Genomic DNA, 24,496 nt, shown 5'->3' with positions numbered 1-24,496 from the left:
CACATCACACTTGCAAACCAGGCACCGAAACCGACAATCCACCAAATGACCGATGACATCCTGACCTCCTGCACCGATAAACCCCGATCCATCGCATAACTAATACCACCTGAAGCCGATGGGCTCTGAAGACGCATAAAGCTGACTGTCAGTCTAAATTGATAGCCCAAACCGTACATAAGCGCCTTTTCTAATCTATTCCGTTTAGAATATTCGCTAAATTAGTATAGTTAGGAGAGGATCTGTATGTTATATGTAAAGGAAGGAAACAAATTCTTAGCGTTAAATTAGATGGATCTTACTTGAATAAATTGATGATGTTGAAGGCTTGAGGAATTCATTAGGTCATCCACCCTATCGGGACATCAGTTTGAGATGATTCAATCAAGGCTCGGTTGATTTCTATTTCTTCCTGTTTAAAATCCGGTGGGGAACTTCAAAAATGTATTCCATTCCAAATAAAGGGTAGAGTTCGGATGAAAACCGTACACTTTAAATTTTCACTTTTTCACATGTTTTGACGGGAGAAAAACAGTTTCGCGTCCGTATTTGGACATAGTTTACTACGATCTCTTGCTAGTTCGGGCCAAGATTATACATAAAAAAGAAGCAACCTTACCAAACTTTTTATAAATATTTTGCATACTAAAATATTTCTTTTATATGCATCGTTTCAACTTGCCCCGCATATCGGGGTAAGTTGAAACACTGCGCTGTATACAGACATAAGCTAACTGTACCGTATCAAAAACCAAATATATGTACTCAGTGTGACTCAAGATGTACGAGGTTGTAAAGGTGACTATACTGCCAAGATTCGCATAAGAGTCCCATGTAAATTTTTGACGATTTTGATTATCTTTCAGAAATAAGCTTAAAGTTATCTCCTAAAACCCTGATAAAATAGTAGTCTTTGTCCTAGAAATTTGAAAATTAAATCCTACTTGTGTAGTCTCATCTTGATATTTACTCGCATAAAAGCCCCATTCCAGATTTTAATATTCTATACTCTTTTCTTTGAATTGTACGCGTGATTAATTCGGCTGTGGCATCTTCATAAATCCACATTAATTAACCAGCGTATCTCCCATAGACCCTCGATTGGAGAAAGGGGGGCTGGGGAAGTGAAAGTTAGCGAAATGTTTACATGTTCTATGTTTTATTTTTTGAGAGCCAGTGCTCACAGCGAGGCAAAGTAGATTAAGAATCTCAAAACTAGACCGTGCAGCTTAAACATGCCCCCTTTTTATTCTATTTTTAGTGGAGATTGCAGGAGGGTTGCATTCACGACAAGATGGACGGAAATTTATTAAATTAATTTTCAGAATTTTGGACCTTTCTTTTAATTTTTGTTTTCCGAATGTATGTACGGACCATGTTGAATTCTGGAAATTTAAACTGAGAGGGTGACGTATTGAACCGTTGTTTCAACTTGCCCCGCACCACGCATTTCTATTTGCCCCGATGGGTTGAAAATGCGGAGCAATATCAAACGAGCAAAATACAAAAATTAAAACGTATCTTCCATCAATTTTTCAAAATCATTATGCTTATTCAACATTGAATGATTACCTACCGTGAAAATTTGATGAAAAAACTCTTCCAAACATCATTTTGAGACCTGTTTCATTGGCACGCAAAAAAGTTGGTTTAGATTTTGCAAAAGGTGAAAAATAAACAATGGCAGGGATTGCTTTTAGTAGCTGCAATCCTCCGGGAATGGCAGTCAGAAGGTGCGTTTAGGGGAGTAATTGGTTGAAAAAAATAATCAGGGCATTCGGTCATTGTTGATCTAAATTACAGATTCCGTTTCAACTTACCCCGCATTTCAACTTGCCCCGGTGTACCTTATACGTTTTGTTATTTTAAGCGTTGAATCGATCAAAAAAATTTCAAATTGTAAGCATAATAGATGATTTGTTGATGCCTACACGGAAGAAATAAACTACCCAATAGTGAGTTTAATTCACCCAACCTCGAACATCCGTACGGGAAGCCAAAATTGAGTAAGTAGGGTCAAAGTAGTTTGCCTTTACTCCCATGTTAAAAAAGTACCCAACGGAAAATTTATTGACCCAAATTTAAGTTTAATTCACTCAATTTCGACCTCAGGTAATAAAACTCAACATTGGCTTCCCGTATTGAACTGGCGTCGTTGGATTGTTTGGCTCTTTTGTTTTGGCAACAAAAGAAAGAGTGGATGAAAGCGAAGAGAAAAAATAACTCAAAAGTAAGTTTAAAAGTACTCAATTTTGGGTACTTTTTTTCTTCCGTGTAGCGGTAAGATGCGCGGTTATAAAGCAAGACCATGCTGAGGGTGGCTGGGTTCCCGGTGCTGGTCTAGGCCATTTTCGGTTTGGAAATTGTCTCGACTTCCCTGGGCATAAAAGTATCATCGTGTTGGCCTCATGAAGAAGAAGAATCGATGATTTCGATTTCACAACATTACGACAGATTAGACTGCATAGAGCTATGGAAAATTTTGGACCAGAACAGCTTCCCTGGGAAGCTTACCAGACTATAGATAGTGGAATATATAGATGAGCGAAGATAAATCCTCTGTCTCCAAACGAACTGTCAAACGTGTCTCCAAACGAGCATGACATCACAATTTCAATGGAAACGTTAAGGGCTGTGACGTCATATGCGCGTGTGCACGGGCAAAAAAATCGACTCAGCCATGTTTTCGCTCATCTATAGATTCTACTATCTATATACCAGACTAATCAAAGCAACTGTGGATGGTGTGCAAAACTGTGTAAAGATTTCGGGCAAACACTCCAGTTCGTTCAAATCGGGCCGGGAACTAATACAAGGTGATTGACTTTCGTGCCTGTTGTTCAACATTGCGCTAGAAGGTGTCATGCGGAGAGCCAGGTGCTCAACCGGTGTATGATTTTTAACAGATCCAGTCATTTTTTTTGTTTCGCGGATGATATGGACATTGTCGCCGAACATTTGCATGGTGGCAGAACTGTACACCCGCCTGAAAATGAAGCAACAAAAGTTGGACTGGTGGTGAACGCGTCAAAGACAAAGTACATACTTGTGGGCACATGAGAGCAGTATAACGACGAACGGAATCCTTCGAGATGGTCGAGCAACTCGTCTACCTTGGATCCTTGCTAACGGCTGATTATAATGTTAGTTGATAAATACGAAGGCATCATCTGTGCAAGTCGGGTCTACTACGGGCTCCAGAAGAAACTGCGGTTAAAAAAGATTCACCACCGAACCAAATGTGTCATGTACAAAACGCTGATAAGACCGGTAATCCTCTAACATGGACAATGCTCGAGAAGGACTTGCAAGCACTTGGAGTATTTGAGATACAGGTGCTTAGACCATCTTTGGCGGCGTGCAAGAAGACGGTGTGTGGGGCGAAGAATGAACCACGAGTCGCCTCAGCTCTACGTCGAACCCAATATCAGAAGGTAGCTAAAGCTGGAAGGGTACGATGGGCGGGGCATGTTCAAAACTGCCGGATAGCAACCCTGCCAAGATGGTGTTCGCCTCCGATCCGGCTAGTACGAGATGGCGTGGAGCGCAGTGAGCGAGGTAAGCTGACCAGGTACAGAACGACTTGGCGAGCGTGGGGCACATTCGAGGATGGAGATGCGGCATCGAACCGTGTATTGGGGCGTCGAATTGTAATAAATTGTTATCTGTCGAATAAATGAAATGATACTTACACCCTCAAGTCATCGAAGTTATTCACTTTCTGAATCAAAATTAATTGATTGTGGCGTGTATTTCGTGATAAAAAATATTATTATTTAACAGTATAACTAACAAAGCCAACTTGTCCAAAGACATCATCTTTTTCAATTTATGAAAAAAAAAAATCAATTTCCATCTCAATTTAGTGTGGATTAATCCAAAACAAATTTTCGTCAAACGGTTATTTGCTGAACATGTACTGATCTCAAAATACGTTTCCATACCGGATAGTTATTTCGATCAGGAACTTTAAATTTTGTGGAAATGCTATTATCATCTTCAAACTTGGACATACTCAGATGCATTAGAGGCGAAAGTATAAATTGATAGTTCCGTTAGGATACGGCGGCATGAAGAATGTTTTATAGCAGTCGATTTGAAAGCGAGCGAGGGCAATATTTGTATGGCACATACACGACCTCCCCTTCATGCGGAGCTTGGCAGAAGGAAGATCGTGTGATATGTGCCATCACAAATATTGCCCTCCTCGCTTTCAAATCGACTTCTATAAAACATTCTTCATCCTTATATTCAACGAATTATCAATCTTATTAACGACTCCCATAATATAAATCGTTTAACTCGTAGAAGTAACACACAGAAATCATTAATTTAGTTTAAATTTTTATTTTATGAAATATTTTATTTTGTCAGGTAAAGGTTTGCTTTTAAACAGTAAGGTCATGGATGCTCAGTTTCCACGGTTGTTACATTCAATGTGAATTATATTCTGCATCAATTAGTAACGTTGTTGCTGCGGAGCGCTGAAGTATGCATTATTACAATTGCAGTATGTAGTAGATAGAGGTTTGCGCGGCACTCCGTCGATTTTGGCATCTGTATTTGGATTAAAGTTTTTCACACCGTCGTTCCATCAAAAGCTCGAACGGACGTATTTCATTTTGTATCATTTTATTCCATAATAAATTTCTCCATAAACATTATTATAGGATTGAAGTGGACGTAAATGGAACAATTAAGTCTTGTAACTGTCCATAAATTAGTTTATAGGATGCGGCAGAATAATGTGCTCTATGGGGGCCTTCCTTAGCCGTGCAGTTAGACGCGCGGCTACAAAGCAAGACCATGCTGAGGGTGGCTGGGTTCGATTCCCGGTGCCGGTCAAGGCAATTTTCAGTTGAAATTGTCTCGACTTCCTGGCATAAAAGTATCATCGTGTTAGCCTCATGATATACAATGCAAAATGGTAATCTGGCTTAGAAACCTCGCAGTTAATAACTGTGAAGTGCTTAATGAACACTAAGCTGAGCGGCTCTGTCCCAGTGTGGGGATGTAATGCCAATAAGAAGAAGAAGAAGAATGATTAATGAGATAGGTGTTATTTCTGAATGGAGTTAAAAGCGTTTTACAATGTTGAAATGCTAACAGACGTACATGTTCATGATAGAATTAGCGGCGGAAGTATAGATTAAATAGCTCCGTTAGGAAACGGCAGAACTTAAGAATTTTTTATAGAAGCGGATTTGAAAGCGGGGAGGGCAATATTTGCGATGTGTAAATCACGACCTTCCTTCTGCCAAACTCCCGTATGAAGAGGGAGGGAAGAGCATCAGTTAAAACTAGACGATGTTCGACTATAAATAAGGACTGTGGTTGGTATGGTCGGTCAGCTCAATGATGCCTAACGGCCTAAGAGCTAAAAAATAAATAGATAGAATTAAAAACAAGTATACATTATACAATTTTCTTTTTCCAAACATTAAATCTTTTATCTCTGATTATTTTTAGCTATATCCTGGAAGTGAAATAGGCAATATTGGTGTTCATAGCACTCAATTATATTCTCGACGAAGAGTAGTTCAATCGCAGAATTCCATCATTGTTACCTAAATTGATTCCAATTATTGGTACAGTGTTCCAATAGTATTCGTTAATTCTTGTTCCTATAGTTGCAAATCCGTTGTTTTCATATGTAGGTTGCAACTATGGAACACCTACATCTATTGGTGCAAACAGAACAATTGAATTAAATTTCTCAAGTTCAATGAGAATGTCCCGCGATGTTTACATATCTCATCATATATCAACTCGATGATTTAAAGTAATAATAAAGTAATATCATCGACTAGTCTATAAATCATTCATTTATCTATTCATTTTTAGTGGACCTTCAGTATGACCTTGCTTAAGAGCGCATCTTACCGCTGGGTTATTGGTCTAACTGACTCTTGACGTGATGCTGACAATGATGTCGTACAAAATTACATATGCAAATTGACGCCGCCGATGGATCTTACATCGGTGCACAACTCTACTAAGTTCTTCATTGACGAAGAAGCTGAAGTCAAATGAACTGTGCATATATTTTCTGGTTTGTCCCAGGTGCACCAGCTAGTCCATATAAATTGATCCAACGGTCTATTACTTATCACTAATCGCCTCCTGTCAGTTGAACACATTTGAACCGCATCCACCAAATCGCGTACAACTTGATTAAGTCGATTGAAAATGGCGTCGCGTAAAGTCCAGTCGGTTGGAACGGAGGACACGTCGTGATAGGAGTAGCTGGAAGGTTCCGCGGGCGGATAACGTTCGTGAGTTCGCCCACAGTTTATACGCGAAGCTAGATCTTGTGGACGATCTGGAGACTCGCTGGCAGCACACAATGCAGGACGTTCCGTCTCGTACTGGGAAGATCAATAATTTGGAGAAATTTGATGCTGATTTTTCGGTATAAGTCGGTATGAGCGGGATACAATGGATCCACAGGTGCGTATGACATTGGAGCACGTATACGAAGCTGTGCTGGATGCTGGAGTGAACCGTTGAGTATCCGGGTTCGCGAACCGGAGTATTCAGCGATATGTTTTTCGGAGACGAAGTCTGCATGTACTATGGGGCATGTCCACCGAGAGGACTTGGGTTGTTGGGGTAAACAAGATAATTCATGGTATGTTTTTATATTCGTGAGCGCTAACAGTTTTGTTTTATAGGTGTTCTAAATCGCAAATTCCTAATCGTATCTTATCTACTGGATTTGAGAGGGCCTAGTTATGTGCTGGATACGCTGATAGCTCAATGTACGCCTTGGACGTGGCGTACCGAAGCATGATGAATGGCGAGTGCGATGCTGCAATAGTTACGGAGCAGATCTCACGCTCCATCCTTTCATCACATATCAGTTTGCAATGCTGGGAGTGCTGGCGAAGAATGGGTTTGTCGACCGTTTGACAAGGATGCCACAGGGTATACCCGTTCTGAAGCATGCTGTATTTTTGCAGAAAGCTAAAGAAGCGAAACGTATTTATAGCTACATCATCCATTCCAAAACGAACTGTGATGGTTCAAATCAGAAGGAATTACTTATCCTTCAGGATTTATTCAGCAACAGTTACTAACCGAATTTACGAAGAAGTGGGAATAAGTCCATCGAAAATTGATTACGTTGAAGCGCACAGCACCGGTACAATTGAGATCCGGAAGAATGTGACGCAATAGATAAAGCATATTGTACTGACCGGACTGGCCCTTATTGGTTGGCTCTGTAAAATCCAGCATAGGACATACGGAAGCCTCAGCAGGAGTATGCTCGATAACAAAGTGCATCATTGCAATGGAAAATGGATCCCCAAACATTAACTTCACAGAGTGCCAGCCAACAATTCCATCTTTGGTTGGGGAAGATTAAAGTTGTGTCAGACCCATACCTCTTCCTGGACCGTTGGTTGGCATCAATTCTTTCAGTTGGTGGCGCTAATGCTCATGCTCTGCTTTGTCGTAATCTGAAAGAAAAAGTTAACGGTGGTATGCCAGAAGATGACCTTCCTAGGTTGGTCATTTGGTCCGAAGAACTCGTGAATCGATTGATTGTATGTTACAGACATTGCTCAACGACCGCTGGATGTTGAATTTACTGCTTTGTTGTACAATATCCAAAACAAGCTACCACTCCATCGTTATCGAGGTTTTGGGATCTTCAAGAAAATGGAGATGGACCAGCTATTGCAAGCATCATTTGTTGATCGTGTTCGTCTCGAGAACTCCCGGTGGTTGCCATTTTCGGAGGAATAAACAGAAACTGGAGACAAGATTAGATGCTACGTCGGTTCTCAAAGTGGAAGCTACATTTGTAAAATGCAAAGAGATCCTACGATCAGTGAAATTTGATGTTTCAAAAGTCATCAGGAAAAAGCATATTGTACAATATGGTAGGTTCAACTATACTTCAATTGTCCATCCGTGGATTTGCTTTGCTCAATTGGCGTAAAGTTCGACTTTTATGGAGGACATTCTATCGGACAGTTCACTTGTGCCTACATCGATCGCAGCTGAGCCTCGAACAAGCGCTTCGGTTGCATTTTGGCATGGATTAGTATATTCGGATGGCCAAGCAGTGTGATCGTACCGTTTGCTGAATGAACTCCAAACTAAACCAACAAAGGTTAGATGGTTTCTTCAAAGATCGTGCGTCTACTTTTGGTGCTCTAACCGCATCCGAAACAGTCATGGTAGAACAAACACGTCATTTGAAATCAGCTGGCTTTGCTATTGAAGAACTTTCGTTCTTGGATTTGCATCCATTCATCAAAACGCACTTTTCGAAACAAATTACGTCAGGTTTCAATTCGGTATTGATCAGAGAAGCTATGCCAAGCGATAAGTGGATTACTTCAAGACTCCCAGACTTCTTCCATTTTTCATTCTCCGAAGCTGACGCGACATCTGTTGTGAATTTAATTGAGAAAATACCTCGCCATTCATATATGGTTAATTCGGCTGCTACAAACTATTGAAAATGGCTTCGACAGCTGAACCACAATTCATTTGCATACCATGCAATGAACCCTCCGATGCTATCAGCAATTTGATCAAGCAGGACGTAAGTAATTTAATTTATATTATGTTCAACATTGATTAATTTTGTCTTTTCTTTCATAGTTTGTACATATCATCAAGAAATTTGGACATTGCTAATCTGTATCCGGCGGTTCGTTCCCGTGTCCGAGGAACTCCGATGATTTCCCGTTAATTCGTTGGGATCTGAGAGAATGCATACGTGGTAAAATACTCATGGGAAGAGGTACAAATATAACATGATTCGTTCAAGATTTCTCTGGATAGCCAAGAATTCAAGCATATTGTTGGTCATTGCATCGATGGGCGCATTTTGTTCCCACTACTGGGTATTTGCAGCTGGTTTGGGAGTTACTGGCCTATATCGAAATAGAGATCTCATTGACTCCCGTTGAGTTTAAACACGTTAGGTTCTTAAGAGCTACCAGTTTGATGAAAGGACAAAATGTTGAATTGCTCTTTACCATACAGGAAATTTCTGGACATTTCGAGGTAACTGATAATACTTGAACTTATTCATAATTAATGATTTTTTCCTTTCTGCAGATAATGGAAGGAGATACATTGGTTGTATCTGGATTCGCAAGAGAGTTAATAGATCTCGAATTACTCTGCTGTTGAAGAAGTTTCGTCTTCCGCTGTAGTGCTGTCAACAAGGGATTTCTACAAAGAACTTGACTCGAGGATATTACTATACGGGTTTGTTTAAATCGGTCCTAGAAGCCAGATCTGACGGAACAATGGCAAAAATTCAATGGAAAGGCAACTGGACGGCTTTCCTGGATTGCCTACTCCAATCCGGAATCATTGCCATCGATTCGAGATCTTTGATGGTTCCAACGGCAATGAAAATTGTGCATTTCCCAAGGCACATTTGGCTATGGAACATGAAGGGAGGATTGTGATTTCTACGATGAAGAGTTGCCCTAAGACGAATGTTTTGATTTGCGCTGTATCATGATTGTCTAATCCTCGGCCAGCAGTGTTGGACGTAGGAATCCTCCTGAATTCCAGTGCTGAAACGTATCAGTTCATACCATATCATGCTGAAGAACAAGTGTCTACATTAGAAGCTATAAGAATGTGTGTCCAACTGGCATTGGAGAATGCTCCAACCTGATGATAAATGTGCTGAAATCCATGAGAATGTTCCGCTCGTGATACATTTGTTCAGAAGCCATAGCCGATCTCCGTTAGTGAAAGCAAACCTTACAGTCCTTGCTAAACTGATATGGTGGACAACGTCACCGTGAAATCAGAAAGTATCTAATCAAACGAACCAATTGTTCTTGATTACTGAAAGCAATTGGTGTGATCAAAACTTTCACAGGACGCCTGCCAATAGTCTGGTGGATTGTGGTTTTATCATTGTTCGCGAAAAGCTCACCTTCAAGTTAAACGAACTTGACCCCAGAGAACTCAACAATGTTGCCTCATTCCAAGTCGACCGAGGAGATCATTTGTTTGCAGCGTAAGTAAGGGTTTCGTCGACACTCCTACTGCGCTGCAAGTAGATTCTTCCGATTTCACTTGGCTAGCCGACCTGAAGCAGGCTGTCAAATACCGACCTGTTGTACTGTTCTCTCAAAACGACTCAGTCTCAGGAGTAATTGGATTGGTAAACTGCATACGCAAAGAGCCCAAAATGCATTCAGTGCGGTGCGTGCTTATAGATGATGAAAATGCACAGAATTCACTTGGATGATCCATTTTTGAACCAGCTAGATTTGGGTCTTCAATGAATATTTGCGTAATGTGTCTGGGGCGGCTATCGACATGCATTGCTCTCCAAGAAGCCGAAGACAGAACGTGTTCCAAGCATTGTTACGCAAACAGTCTGACAAAGGTGATCTATCGTCCATGATGTGGTTTACGGGGCATATAATGAGCTGGACGTTGTACGAATAAGGTTAAAGTATCTGCGCCTTAAACTTCCGCGACGTGATGATTGCTACGGGCAGATTAGCAACAGATGTAAGCTCTTTCAACCGATTGGAAGAAGAGTGAACTTGGATATGAATACGCCGGGTTACGATGGCAGACGAGTAATTGGAATTTTAACATCGTTGCTTTATCTACTATGGTTGACGCCGATCCGAATCATGTGGACCATCCGGACAGCTGGAGTCTTCAGGATGCTTGTACTGTAATGTGTACAATACGGTACTAATGGCTTTCAAAGTATGTGCCAATGTGCAGAAAGGACGGTCGATTTTGATTCATTCTGGAACTGGAGGTGTCGGGCTGGCGCAATCAACGTGGCACTAACGTATGGAATGGAGGTTTTCCAACTGTAGGAACGGATAAGAAGGCCGATTATCTGTTGGATGAGTATCCTGCTTTAAAGCGAGAGAACATCAAATTCGAGAGATTTGTCCTTCGAGGATGATCAAACTGAGGACTAACGGAAGAGGTGGACTACGTGTTGAATTCATTGGAAGCTTCTAGCTTCAGTGAGATATCTGGAGAATGGCCATTTTCTAGAGATTGCAAGTATGATATGGCCAAAGTTCTAAAATCTCGTTAGACTTTTCAAGAAAGGGATCACATTCACAAGCGTTTGTTGGATGGAGCAATCAGGGAGCGCTCTTCAGGTAAGATGGTATGTTCTAAAAATATTCAGAATTGATTTGGTAAGCATTAAATCATTATTCCTCAGCACTTACATAAAATGCTGACGGAAGCAATCGAAGCTGGAATTGTGGAAACCGCTGAAAGAATATCTTCGATGCCACTGAACTGGAGAAGGCGATGAATTCTGGCTAGTGGAAGGCATATGGGCAAAATATGGTCAAACTGCGTGATAATGAGAATGACGCTGAGTCAGTGCCAATCTGTTACTTCCCTCATGTGTTTGTAATCCAGATAGTATTTTTTGTATCGTTGGTGGTTTGGAGGATTTGGCTTGAACTGGCTGATTGGCTTGTTCTGCGAGGTTGCAGAAAGTTGGTTTTCAGCTCCAGTCGAGGAATTACGAAACCATACCAGGATTACAGGATTGGTTATATGAATTAGAATGTCATGTGCTGAGTAAAATACTAACTGCTGTAATATTTTCAGAACCTGGAATAGCTATGGTGCTCACGCATGTCTGTACTGCAGATGTTACAACACTGGACGGATGTCACCCTATTGAAAGAGGCATCTCAATTCGGTTCAGTAGCAGCAATTTACAACTTGGCTGTTCAGCTTAGGAGATGCCATATTGGAGAATCAGTCCGAGGAGATGTTTATCAAATGCTTGGCACCAAAGGCAAAGCTGAGAATACCTTGATGTCATCAGTCGTCAATTTTGTCCTGATTTGAAACATTTCATTGTGTTCTCCAGCGTTTCTTGCGTCGTGAAATGCAGTCAAAGCAACTATGGTATGGCAAACTCTGTGATGGAACGAATTGTAGAGCGTAGAGTTGCAAATGGCCTTCCTGAAGGCGATTCAATGGAGACCATGGGGAGGTTAGGCTGATACCGACATGGGAAGATAAGATAGATTTGGAAATCGAGGCACATTACAACAACGCATTTCATCGTGCCTTCAGGAGTTGGACTATTTGTTGACATGCGAAGAAACCTATTGTTGCCAACATGGTGGTTGCAGAAAAAGAACAGGAAGTGGATCAAAAACGTAATCGAAGGTAATGAATATAATGAGCATCAGAGATTTGAAGTCTATTTCAATGGAAAGTACTTTAGCGGATATTGGAATGGATTCGTTGATGGCAGTAGAAATCAAACAGATCTTGGAGAGATTTGACATGGTTCTGTCTCCTCAAGATCTGAGAACGTTATCATTTGCGAAGTTGATGAAAATTGACGAGGAGAAACGAAGAGTTGCAAAGGAACAAAAAGCGGCAGTGGAAAGTGAAGGATTTACAATCGGAATGCAGATGTTGCTAGAAACCTTGGCAATGAGGAAGCCAGTGAAGCAACACTCCTACGGTTGCCATCTGCTGAAAGGAGATGGTCGTCCTATTTTGTGCATTCCTGGCATAGAAGGTTGGCAGAAATGGGGAGGTCGATAGCTGAACAAATAAACATCCTGTTTACATGCTCCAGATTATGAAAACTCTGGAATGCTGATGAGTGGCAAATTAAATGCATTGTGGAAGAGCTCTGTGAAACAATGACTAAAGGCTAATAATTTCACAATAGTTGCGTATTCATTCGGCTCATTGATTGCGATCGAAATAGCCAGATATCTTAAACAAAAGGCATCGTGGTGACCTTCTTCTCTCGATGGTGCACCGAAGTATCTAAGTTGTGGTCTCTCACAACTGAACAATAATCTCGCGGATAGGGAAGTCCAGAATCTTATTTTGTTTGTTCTTGTAGCTTGATTTTTCCAGATCAACTCCGAGAAATTATGTCTATTCTAGAAATTTCATCGTTCGACGATCAATTGAAAAGCTCATCGAGCTGGGAGCTGAACAAGTGAATACTCACCGGACTACATAAGAAAATGACGAGAGCTCTTTGTCGGAGAATCAAGATGGCAGCGCTGTTGAACCTCGATGAAGATCAACCATTGATCTTCCGATCACGCTGGTCCGACCAATCGATCCCCTTCTCGGATATTGAACGACTATGGGCTGTCCAGCTATACGACGGGTGACATAACGCTCCGAATGGTGGAAGGCAATCACGTATCGATGTTGGATAATACTGCTCTTGTGGAATAATCAACCATTTTCTATGCTAGCTGAAACTATGTATAAATGAACACCAAATTTGATTTAGTTTGGTGCTCGATTTTTCTTATATGATAAGTTTGATTTCGTTAATGGTTTGTTATTTAATTAATAAGATAGTTATTTTGCTTTCTTCAAGTTTGAGTTAGGTTTATGGGACTAAAATAAAGATATATTACATAATTGAAAATGTGATGCGAAGAGCTAACTAAAATTTTGGAATTATAAATAATATAAAAAGCCTATATGGCAAATTGCAAAGTTTAGCATTTGAAAATGTATTAGAAACTGATTCTGATTCTGCAAAGTCTCGATTAACGCGTCTTATTATTTGCTTTTATTTTTTCAGATCAGATCAGCTTCACACACGGAACGTAAATAAACCATACTTGCAACTTCTAGTTATTATTTAATTATGTTAATACTATAACACGCCTGTTTAACACAATAAAAAAGGTACTATTAGATTTCAGTTGCAGAATTACGATCCTGCACCAAAATATGTTTGTTTTTGCCTTCATCGTAAACTCAGTATCCGAAAGGCTGTTACATACGTTTGCATTTTTTTATAGAAGACCTAGTCCATTGAGTTTATATGCCAATCGACTCAGCTCGACGAGATGAGGTGATTTCATGAAAATTAATTGTTAGCATTAGCATTAGCATTGAGCATGCACCAATTCGTGGTGGTACAAGCCAAGACTATTGTACGAGAGTAGCATTACCTTTATCCGTTACACAGATAATGATTTGGGACTAATCACTACCTCTTTGATGGAAATGCAACTCCTCCAACAGTCGAGATCTGTCCTGGTCACGTCCTTGGAATGCTGAGGAAGGAAGGATGGTTAGTTGGACACCTCTTAAGAAAGATGCAGAGAACTCTACGACCTCTTATAGCTGCCACAGGAGGTTTTGGGATTGTGTGAAGGTTATAACAGATTTGGTAGAACGGAAACACAGAAAAAACTAAGATAGAAATGGTATGTATGAAAATAGATTGTTTTGCAAAAAGCTCAAAAGTTTGTTTTAAAAATTTATTAGTGGATTACCAAATTTTCAAACCACGCATCCGCTCCTGCAAGCAAAGATTCAAACGTTGATTAGGCGAATCCAACAGCAAACCAATACCAGCAACAGGTAGCAAAAGCATTCTATTACGAATTGATGGTGTGGTCCGCTTGAAAGTGATGGCAGATTAATCAAATTTGAAAAATCGCTTTGAAAAATTCGCATCACTCACTAGCCTGTTTTACTAGGTAAAGACCCAATAGTGGAGGAACGCTCGTTCCACCACTATTTCTTGCTTTCCATCAAGTCTATACTTCATTACACTTACCTCAAGAGTGGATAAGAATGATCGTTTCAACATATTTCATCCGAAAAGTGTTGTAATTGCAGCAGAATCCATTATTGCCACCTAAAATAGTACTTCAATTATTGATTTGTGTTCCAATAATTGCGTTATTTTCAATTCGTGTTCCTATATTTGCAATCCCATTGTTTTCAAATGGGACTCCAACTATAGAGCACTACAATATACATTAAAGCCGAGAAAGAAAAGGTATTTTAGTGATACTTTACCGATTTTGAGGGAAATCAAACCTTTGTTTCCTTTTATTTCGTCTACTGACATGTCAACAAATTGATGGACTTCATGGGTTTGCTGCGTTCAATTCAGATTTTAAAAAACAACACTACCATATAGAACACCCACGACTATCGGATCTTTCACCCTATAAGTTGATGATGAAGGTTAAAGCTCTAATGGAAACGTATTTTGAACTATCATATCGCATTCTTCTGATGAATATCAATCGTATAATATTTTGAAAATGTTTTAGTGAAAGCTATGGAACTGAATCTAAAGGCCAAAGCAGGCCACCGCTCAGAACCATTTACCGTCGTATCGTTGTCCAGTTAATGTTCCCGTCGTATCGTTGTCATGAACCATTTTCACCGTATTTCTGTCCGACATTCTGGCTACGTGACGGCTCACCGCAGTCTTCCGATTTCGCGGTGTGAACATCCCAACAGCTGAAACAACTCGCAGTTCATTCGCCTCCTCCGTACCGTCCGCCATCTGCACCCTACCATAGATGGTACGCTACACCTTTCCTTTCGAAAACTCCCAGTGCGCGTTGGTCCTCCACGAGCATCGTCCAGGAGGACCTGAAACTCGAACTATGCACATCAACCGATCCATCGTCACCTTGATCAACCTTATCAGTTTATCCGGAAACCCCTTTTTGTGCATTAGCTGCCATAGCTGGTCCCGATCGATTGTATCATATGAGGCTTTGAAATCGATGAATAGATGATGTGTGGGCACGTTGTATTCGTGGCATTTCTGCCTGACGTACAGCAATACCTGGTCTGTGGTGAACGTTCACCTATAAATCCCCTTCCGTACGCCCCCGAACTCTCTTGCAATTGGTGGTAGTCGGCGGCATAAAATTGGGAGAGTTCTTTGTAATTTTTTGGGAGAGTTCTCAGCAATGTGATTGCGCTGTAGTTGCACGTGGGCCTTACGTGAACGATTTAACATCTCATTCTCATTCTCATTCTTCACATTCTACTAAACGATTCCTACTGTTATAATCTCAAACATGCTACAAGGTCAACTCACTGGCATGCAATCAAAATCAACCAGCATGTCCATACAAGTTCATAAAGCCCTTGTGTATTTTTGTGTCGTATGTAGATTGCAGAAAAGTTAGCTTATAACTTACTTGGTAACGAGCTCAGTGGTCTAGTGGCTACCGCTTCGCCATATATAAAGGGGGTCGTGGGTCAATTCCAAGCTCGTCCCTTTCTACTTTGTATTTCTATCCTAGTTCTTTCTGTGTTTCACGTTCTACCAAAACGATTCCTACTGATATAACCTCCACACTAACAATTCTAAAACCTCCGTGGCACCTATGAGAGGTCGTAGAGATCTCTGCATCTTCTTAAGTAGGTGTCCAACTAACCATCCTTCCTTCCTCAGCATTCGCAAGGACGTGGCCAGGACAGATCTCGACTATTGGAAGTGCATTGCTTCAGGGTTGCTAACGTTAATTAAAGATTAGGCGCCTTGACGTTAATTTTTCGAAAACTTAACGTCAACGGCGATTACGTTAATGTTTTGAAAATAAACGTCGTCAATGAAAAGCGTTGAATCAACGTCAACGCAACGTTGATTCCATCGTTGATCTTCTCAAAGCGATGCATCGTCGGAAGCGTTATCATGGCCGCGGTTTGATAAACAAGTGAAAATTTCGGATGCAAACCAAATCAAACATATTTTGTCATTAAAAAGGTGCTCGTGGCACGGGATGAAACGCCGGGTGCCGCGACTTCGACATATCAAAAATGAGTTTTATTTAAATGACCGGATTTAATTTGCGTTACGTAATATTGTAAGCTGCTTTACTAAGGTTTCTGTTAATCACAGGATATTAACGCAAACGTTAACGTTAATTAACGAATTTCGTTACCGTTAACTTACCAGGGCATTTAGTGAGCCATCGCAGTTTCGCTGAACGTTGAAAATAACTCAACGATTCAACGTAAACGTGTAAACGTTGATTAACGATAACAAGCCTTATTAGCTTCCATCTAAGAATAGAGATTCGTCCCAAATCAGTATCTGTGGTAACGGATGAAGAGTGATGCTACTCTCATCAATAGTCTTGGCTTGTACACTACAAATTATGTGCAACTGCTCAATGCTCATAAATAAGAACTCACTTGAAACTTTCTAGCAGACATTTGCTTACATGCACATAAATTGGGTTCCAATTAGGTGGTCTAGCAGAGCTGAATTTAAAATTAATTTTAAATCACATAGAAGGCATTCAAACCAAATGAACAAATATATTGAATGTCTATATTTAGCTTATAAATAGAAAATCTAAGCTTTGTCTTAAAACACGTGTTTAATTACCAAACAAATTTTTAGACCAGCCATGTTGTATGCTGTGTCGAAATAGACTTTTGTTATTACCAGAAAGAAGGTACTTCAGAGAATAAAAAATAACAATTTAAAATTATTCTGAAGTTGCCTCCTGATATAGTACCACATTAACTTCATGGAATTTTAATATTCAGACATTGCAACAAATGCCCAATAAAATAGATTCAATTTTAGGCAAAATTGTTTAAATCTTCTATTAAGCGGTTCTCAAACTTTTTCTGAAAGGGTACCGTTCCAACTTATTCGTTTGTTGGGGAAAATAAGCGTAACTCATTAGATATAAAAAACGAACCTGAAAGTTAACAAGATAGCCTCCAAAAGTAGTCTGAAATTTTCGTTATTACGTGGAACAGTCCCATTCAAATTTTACCATCAAGCATCCTACAAGACTTTGAGGGACTTTGAGGCTTCGAGCCCTTCTGAAAGAAGGCTCAAGAGCTCTGAAAGTAGATTTAGCCCTTTAGATAGGAAGCTTCCGAGCCTCTTGAAAGGATGCCTCCGAGCCTTTTGCAAGGAAGCTTCCGAGTCTCTTGAAAGGAAGCTTCCGAGACTCTTGGAAAAGGCTTCTGGAGCCTCTTCGGCTTCCATGCGAAAGGCTTCAGACTCTGAAGGAGACTTCCGAACCCTCTTTTTTATTTTTTTATCTGTTGTGATTTATTTGAGAGCTCAGGCGTGTATAACACTTAACGGAGCGAGACTCTTTAATATTTACAATCTATATACATTATTATCAACAGTTAGTAAGGGAAGGGGACATAGACCAAGATACTCGTGGGGACTCAAGGTTAGGTGCGTAATTTCAGGACGATGGTTTGGACTTAGGTTTGAGGTATTACAGCTGCTCATCCGGTATTTAACGTCATTAACGGTATGGCGTGCGTCGTGCTCAAGTTGTGGTTCGTCAGAGCATCTTCCGATGGCATAGCTTCATGTTACATGGAACAATGATAAAGACAAAGAAAACGAAAGAAAGATCAGATATAAACTTTATATCAGACGAGCAAAAAAAGGCATAGATAGCCTGCATATAAAACACATCGCGATCGCTCAAAACATCTCTTACTTCCCTGTAGGGTTGTTTACCTCGGGCTACAAGGGTATCCAATAGTTGCTCTGACGGACTAATGGGAAAAACTCGTAAAAAACGGACTAATGGGAAAAACTCGTTGTTCGAGATTTGCATCATAAACTTCACTCCTGTACTACCTTTGCTAGGAGTCCGCCTTCTGAAGATTAGGAATGAAATGGGACCCATACAAAGGTAATCTTGAATAATCTTTCGACCAAATCACGCATCTTCTCCTCTCTTATGTTTGTAAGAAAGTAAGATGCGTTAATGGATTCTGAACCCTTGAAAGGAGACTTCCGGGCCGCTTGAAAGGAAGCTTCAATCCTCCAAAGTAGGATTCGACCCTCTTGAAAGGAAGCTTGAGCATCTTGAAGAATGCTGAGACCTCTTGAATGTAGCCTCTTGAAGGAGGTTTCGAGCTTCTTGAAAGGAGTTTCCGAGCCTCTCTGAATGGAAGGCCTTCAATCCTCTTGAATGAGAGCCTTCGATCCTCTTGAAAGGAGGGCCCGATCCTCTTGAAAGGAGGCTTCAGACCTCTTGAAAGGAAGCTTCTGTAGGCCTGCCAATGGAAGCTAGGCTCTAAAGGAGGCTTCAAGGCTCTAGAAAGAGGCTGAAGCCTCAAAGGGCTCGAGCCTCTTGAAAGGAGGCTTCAAGCCTCTTGAAAGAAGGCTTCAAATGAAGGCTTCAGGCCTCATGTAGGAGTCTTCAAAGCCTTTTGAAAGAAGTTCAAAACAACCTCTTAATGAAGGCATCCGGGCCTCTTGAAAGATGGCTTACTAGTTGCTCAGGAATAAGCCTCTTGAATGGAAGTTTTCAAGCTTCTTGCAGCAAGCAACTGAGTTTTCAGGGAAAGTCCTTTATGTCTCTCAAATGAGAGGCTTAGAACCAGATCAGGGCTGCCAAACACCACAAAAACATATTTTCCTTCCAAAACCCACATGCCAGATTTGGTTCCATTTGCTTGTTTAAATCACGAGTTATGAAGAAATTGTTGTTTCGTTCAGGGAAAGGGTCTCAAACACCTTAAGAACCTCCTCGGTCCCAAACCCCTACATACAAATTTTCAAGTCCAATCGATTCAAGTTTCCGAGTCTGTAAGGTCAGACAAACAGAAATTCATTTTATGTCTATAGATTTTTAAATATAGTTTAAAATCGCATTTATGTATTTGAATTTGAAACGAATAATATTATTTTCATAATTTAAATGATTCATTAAGCGACCCAAAGACGAAAAAAGGTTGATGTGAACATCGCGTTTTTAATAAGATTCGTCAGAGTTAGAGGTGTCATAAAACTCGATTAATCAACCTCTAAGACGAATTAAATACTCTCCATTTAATTCACCAATTAATTTTCGATATGTTTTGCAGATACGTATTTCGACCGTAACATGGAGGTCGTCTTCAGTGTCCGTACTTGACTCGACTTGACGGTTAAGATACATTCCTAAAAAGGCTTTATATATTTTTCGATTAATCGATTACTCTCGATGCTTGTCGATTATTGAATCGATTTATCGCGAGTAGTAATCGATTTAAAATAATCGATTATCACAGCAATGAATCGATTAATCGAAGTAATCCATTCATTTGCACGACTATCTCTAGTTAGAGTAGGTTATTTGTTCACGTTGAAAAGGAAGACGGTGTTGCTTAAGTTTGTTCGTGGTGATCAAGCAAAAGTTGATAGAAATTCAAAAGGTAGGACGCTCAATCAAACAGTGGATTAAAGTAATAAACAGTTTCACTAGATCAAATACGAAGTCATTAAATGCAGTACGAAAGTACTAAATAGTATAAGACACAAAAAGAGCACCAATCCCTTCACTCCATGTGACATTACGTACAACATTAGACATCTTATCTAATGAATTTTTTCAGTTGCCATTCAAAATATTATTTTTGAAAGCAAAAGGCGACCACAAAAGTTTTGATAATACATCGTACGAGGCAGTATGGTTGGTTTTCAAAACTTGTTTCGAAATTCCCGAAATTCGTTAAATTTACCTACTCAGAAACGGAAAACCAAATCGACTACGTTCAATCGACGGTAAATTCTTCTCGACATCACGAACGTCCGCACTTAGCCACGCAGTGAATCCGTATTGAATCGACCACTACCTCGTTCGGTATGCCTGCATCAAAACTCTCAGGTAACAACACCGAACCGAAATCGGACGCCCGCTAACATAGGGGCGGCGCATACAGAGACGTAGATTAGCCCAGAACGCTCGCAGCAGCGCTAGGAGAAGCACTCCAACGAGGAGTGGCTCATGCTGCAATTTCTAAGATATGCTGGAAGATTCGTATCCGCATTGGTAGCACCGCAACCGCTGCACTTATGCACGATGCCCCCGGATCAGAAGAAACGACTGGTATGACGGCGAATGTCCAGGCAGTTGGTGGAAGAGAAAGAATGCAGCATGGGTGTAAGATTGCTGCAACACCCACGAGGGCGAGACGTGGCTTGTGACTGTATAAACAGGTGCCGGAACAGATGAAAACTCGATTTTTCGGAGGAAAAAGCGCCAGCCGGAAGATCGCAGGCCGTATAGAGACAGAGCAACTGTACCCACGCTAATAACGACTGAAAGTTCTATGAGAAGTTGGTGTTCGCCATTCATAGTCGATGCAGCAAATGCCTTGCGATACAACGTGCCCACAATCATCTATTCGATCTCAGAGTAAGTCACATATACGATACAATCGATCAGGATCAACTATGGCTACGAATGCACGAACACGGATTTCCGGATAGGGGACACAGCGTTGATCAAAGCGACGATGGATCGGGTGATGCAGTAGTTCAGATTTCAGGACGATCTAGGTCCTTCGAAACTCGCAGAGGTTGGCAAGGTAATGGGCCTTTCATGTCTGCTGCATTCAACAGCCAACTTTGGAAGGGTAATACGAAGGCAAGGGATTACACGGTGACGAATTTAAATAAGTCCGTCCAGCTACTGAACTCATGACCGACGACATAGATATTATGGCCGTAACTTTGAGAAGATGGTGGAACCTACATCCAGACTGAAGAGGGAAGTTAAGCGGATCAGACTGGTCATCAACAGAGTCGAGACGAAATACATGCATATGGGAAAGGAGTTCAAGAAGACAATTAGAAGAGTAGAAGAATTTGTGTACTTGGATTGGGCTCACTGGTGACTGCCAAGGATATACCAGAGAGAAATTCGGAGACGCATAGTGGCTGGAAATCATACGACTTTTGGACTCCAAACGCCGGACCGAATAGAGTTCGCCGCCGTACAAACTGATTATCTACAAAACGCTCATTAGCCGGTAGTCTCTCTACGGACACGAGACCTGACGATGCTCGTGGAGGACCAACGTGAGTTTTCGAGAAGAAAGTGCTGCGTCTCGGTGGGGTGCAGATGGCGGACGTGTAGAGGCGAATAACCACGAGTTGCAAGAGCTGCTGGGAGAATATCCATCGTTCACACCGCAAATCAACGACTATGGGCCGGACGTAGCCAGAATTCGGATCAACTGGTGAAAATGGTTCGCGAACGATCGACAGGCACAAGAAAGAAGCGAGGTGCGACTCGGCAGGTGGATCGATCAGGTGGAATATGACTTGGACCCTTCGTAGACTCTGCGTGGCTGGCGACATGTAGCCATGGACCGAACCGAATGGAGAGACTCTTATAACCCATATGACCACTTCGGCCTTAGTCTGAATAAATAATAAATATACATAAAGGCTATGGGTCTTCTATAGAAAGTTTGTTTTGGAGCGTTTACAATAGATGATTTCGAATCATTCAGAGAAAAACTTAGAAATTCTTATATTGTTTCAGAAAAGGAATCAAAAATATGGTGAAACGATTTTCGCAAAGAAAAAAAGAATCGAAATGTAGACTCAATCTGTAAATAGAATCTTGTCCTGTTAATTGTGTCAATTGTAAGCCTGGCCAGAGCGTGCGATTTTCAGGATATACCCACTAAAATTGTTACGATTCCTAATTTTAATTCAGACGAACAAAGAAAAAGTTGAGTCTAAAAGCTGTGGTAGAAAAAATCTCCCGGTATGTCATTTACTTAACTGTTAAAAACCATAGAAGAAATATCCATACAAAAAATAACGCTAACAATTTTACATACTCAACTTTTTTTTATGGGATTTGTCTCATTTATGAACTTAAAACTATGAGTTGTCTTGCTCGGTGTTGAACTTAATCTGGAATTAAAAAAAACACCTAAATAAAGAATAAAAAACAAAAAAAGAAGTTGTCTTGCTTTGACGTAAACTGAGTAAACTTCCTTCAGAAAAGAAGAACCCAGATATAATTTAACTCCAATCACTGAGAAGATGGAAATTGAGCTATATACCGATCTTGACTCTGATGGCACTTTTCACAAATTCATTTTCTTCTTTGCATCCTCATGATGACTTCCAAATGTTAATTATAATATTCCGGCGATCTGGGTCTGACCCAGAAATTGATTGTTGATAGAAATATTATTTAGCAAAAGGTTGTCAAGTCTACATTGAAGATGACTTTTATCCGACGCATCGCTCTTTTTAAACAAACCATCCCTCAGGCTCTACAAGCATTGTGAATTTCATCGTTAGTCTATTGGATATCATGATGAAAGGAGAATCTCTTTATGCGCAACTAATTTCCTCTTCCTCCTTGAATTCTTCTTCATATGAACGAATCGGTGCTTGCCATTTATATTATTTACGACCAATGCAGAAAGCAATATTCAGCACGCTACATATCATACTGCAAATTATCGCAGAGGCTCATCACGCGAAAAAATTCAGTGACAAGGCTGGATTTACGACCAATCGTATGCTTCAATTGGCATTCAAAATCAGAATAACCAGGTCAAGCAGGCCACCTTACGTTTGAATTTCGTCCCTATAAATATCAGCGCGGCGTTGATTGAACCTCAGTTCAGTGACGTGATATTTTGCAGTGTTACTCCTTGAACGCAGTAGCAACCGAATACCACTAAGTGACGTTAAATTGACGGAATCCGGCGAAAGTGGAGGTCATCTCTGGCACTAGCGCAGGACGATTTTCCTACAGATCGGATAATGTACGATTTGCCGAATTTTGTACGATATGACGCGATCTGATAGGACAAGGAGACCCGATTTCTCCATACCCAGAAGCTCATTCCGCGGCGAGTTCGGGAAGATCAACAATTTTGCAGAATTCGAGCAATCAGTTTTCGGGTATGAAACCGACGACACACTGACACGATGGACCCGCAGCAGTGGATGTCGTTGGAGCTTGCTTCACCGAAGCCATTCTGGATGCGGGATCAATCCGGAAACTGGGAACCCAAGGAGGTGTTTTCTGTAAGAGTCGTGCTTCTCAGGTCCGGGCTGACGAAGTATGATGATTCGCTCTGGGAAATGTCAAAAGTTTGGGTTACGCAAGCGTAAGTTTCACGGTTATTTGTTATCGCTTTCCTTTTCAATATGGATGTCATTGAGGTTCATTCGTCTGTGACTGTACATGACTGATCTTATACGTTTGACTTGAAAGGATTAAGTTTGGTTATTGATTCGGCCTCAACGTTCGTTGTACGACGATTGATGTTGCATATAGGAGCATTTAGTGTGGATTGCGATGCGAGCCATAGTGAGCTGGCAGGATTAACGATTGCGACCCGCATTTATATCCATATCAGTTTGCATTGCTTGGTTGCTTGCGGCGAGCGGTTACTGCCGACCGATGGACAGGTGCTTAGGATACGGATCAGAGGCTGTTTGTGCAGGGTTTATCCAGAAGGCAGGATGCTAAACGCTCTATCAACATTGTCAGTTCGAAGCAAACTGCGACGAGCTTCAAAACAGGAAGGATAACGTTTCCGTCTGAGGCTGTTTCAACAGCATTGCTGCAGAAATCTACAATGAAGTGGGATAGTCCTGAGGTTGAGTATATGTGAAGCTCATCGCTGTAGATGATTGTCAGGCGTCAGGAGGAATGACGATGCGATGACAAAGTCTATTTAATGGTCGAAGAGACCTTTGCTCGTGGGTTCGAGTGAAGTCAAGTATGAGTCATAGGGAAGCAGACTAGCAGGGTTTGTTCATAGCAATAATGCAATTATCGCAATGAGAATGACTTGATTCCCAAACATAAACCGCAGAATCACGAAGGATATACTAAGCATTGGTCGAGGTCAGCTGAAGGTCGTTTCAGAGCCTACATCGTAGGGGATCGTTGTTGCAGCATCAACTCGTTTGGGTTTAGCAATACGTAACTAC

At 40.9% G+C, this 24,496-nt stretch overlaps 1 pseudogene; it reads left to right on the top strand.

The window, feature by feature from the left end:
* Positions 1–6,189: 6,189 nt before the first annotated feature.
* Positions 6,190–13,212, top strand: LOC134202452 (fatty acid synthase-like; annotated as a pseudogene).
* The last annotated feature ends 11,284 nt before the right edge of the window (positions 13,213–24,496 follow it).

The sequence above is a fragment of the Armigeres subalbatus genome, unplaced genomic scaffold (genome assembly GCF_024139115.2).
Source record: "Armigeres subalbatus isolate Guangzhou_Male unplaced genomic scaffold, GZ_Asu_2 Contig123, whole genome shotgun sequence".
NCBI lineage: Eukaryota > Metazoa > Arthropoda > Insecta > Diptera > Culicidae > Armigeres > Armigeres subalbatus.
The sequence above is the reverse complement of the archived record's forward strand: the minus strand, read 5'-3'. Positions and strand labels throughout refer to the sequence as shown.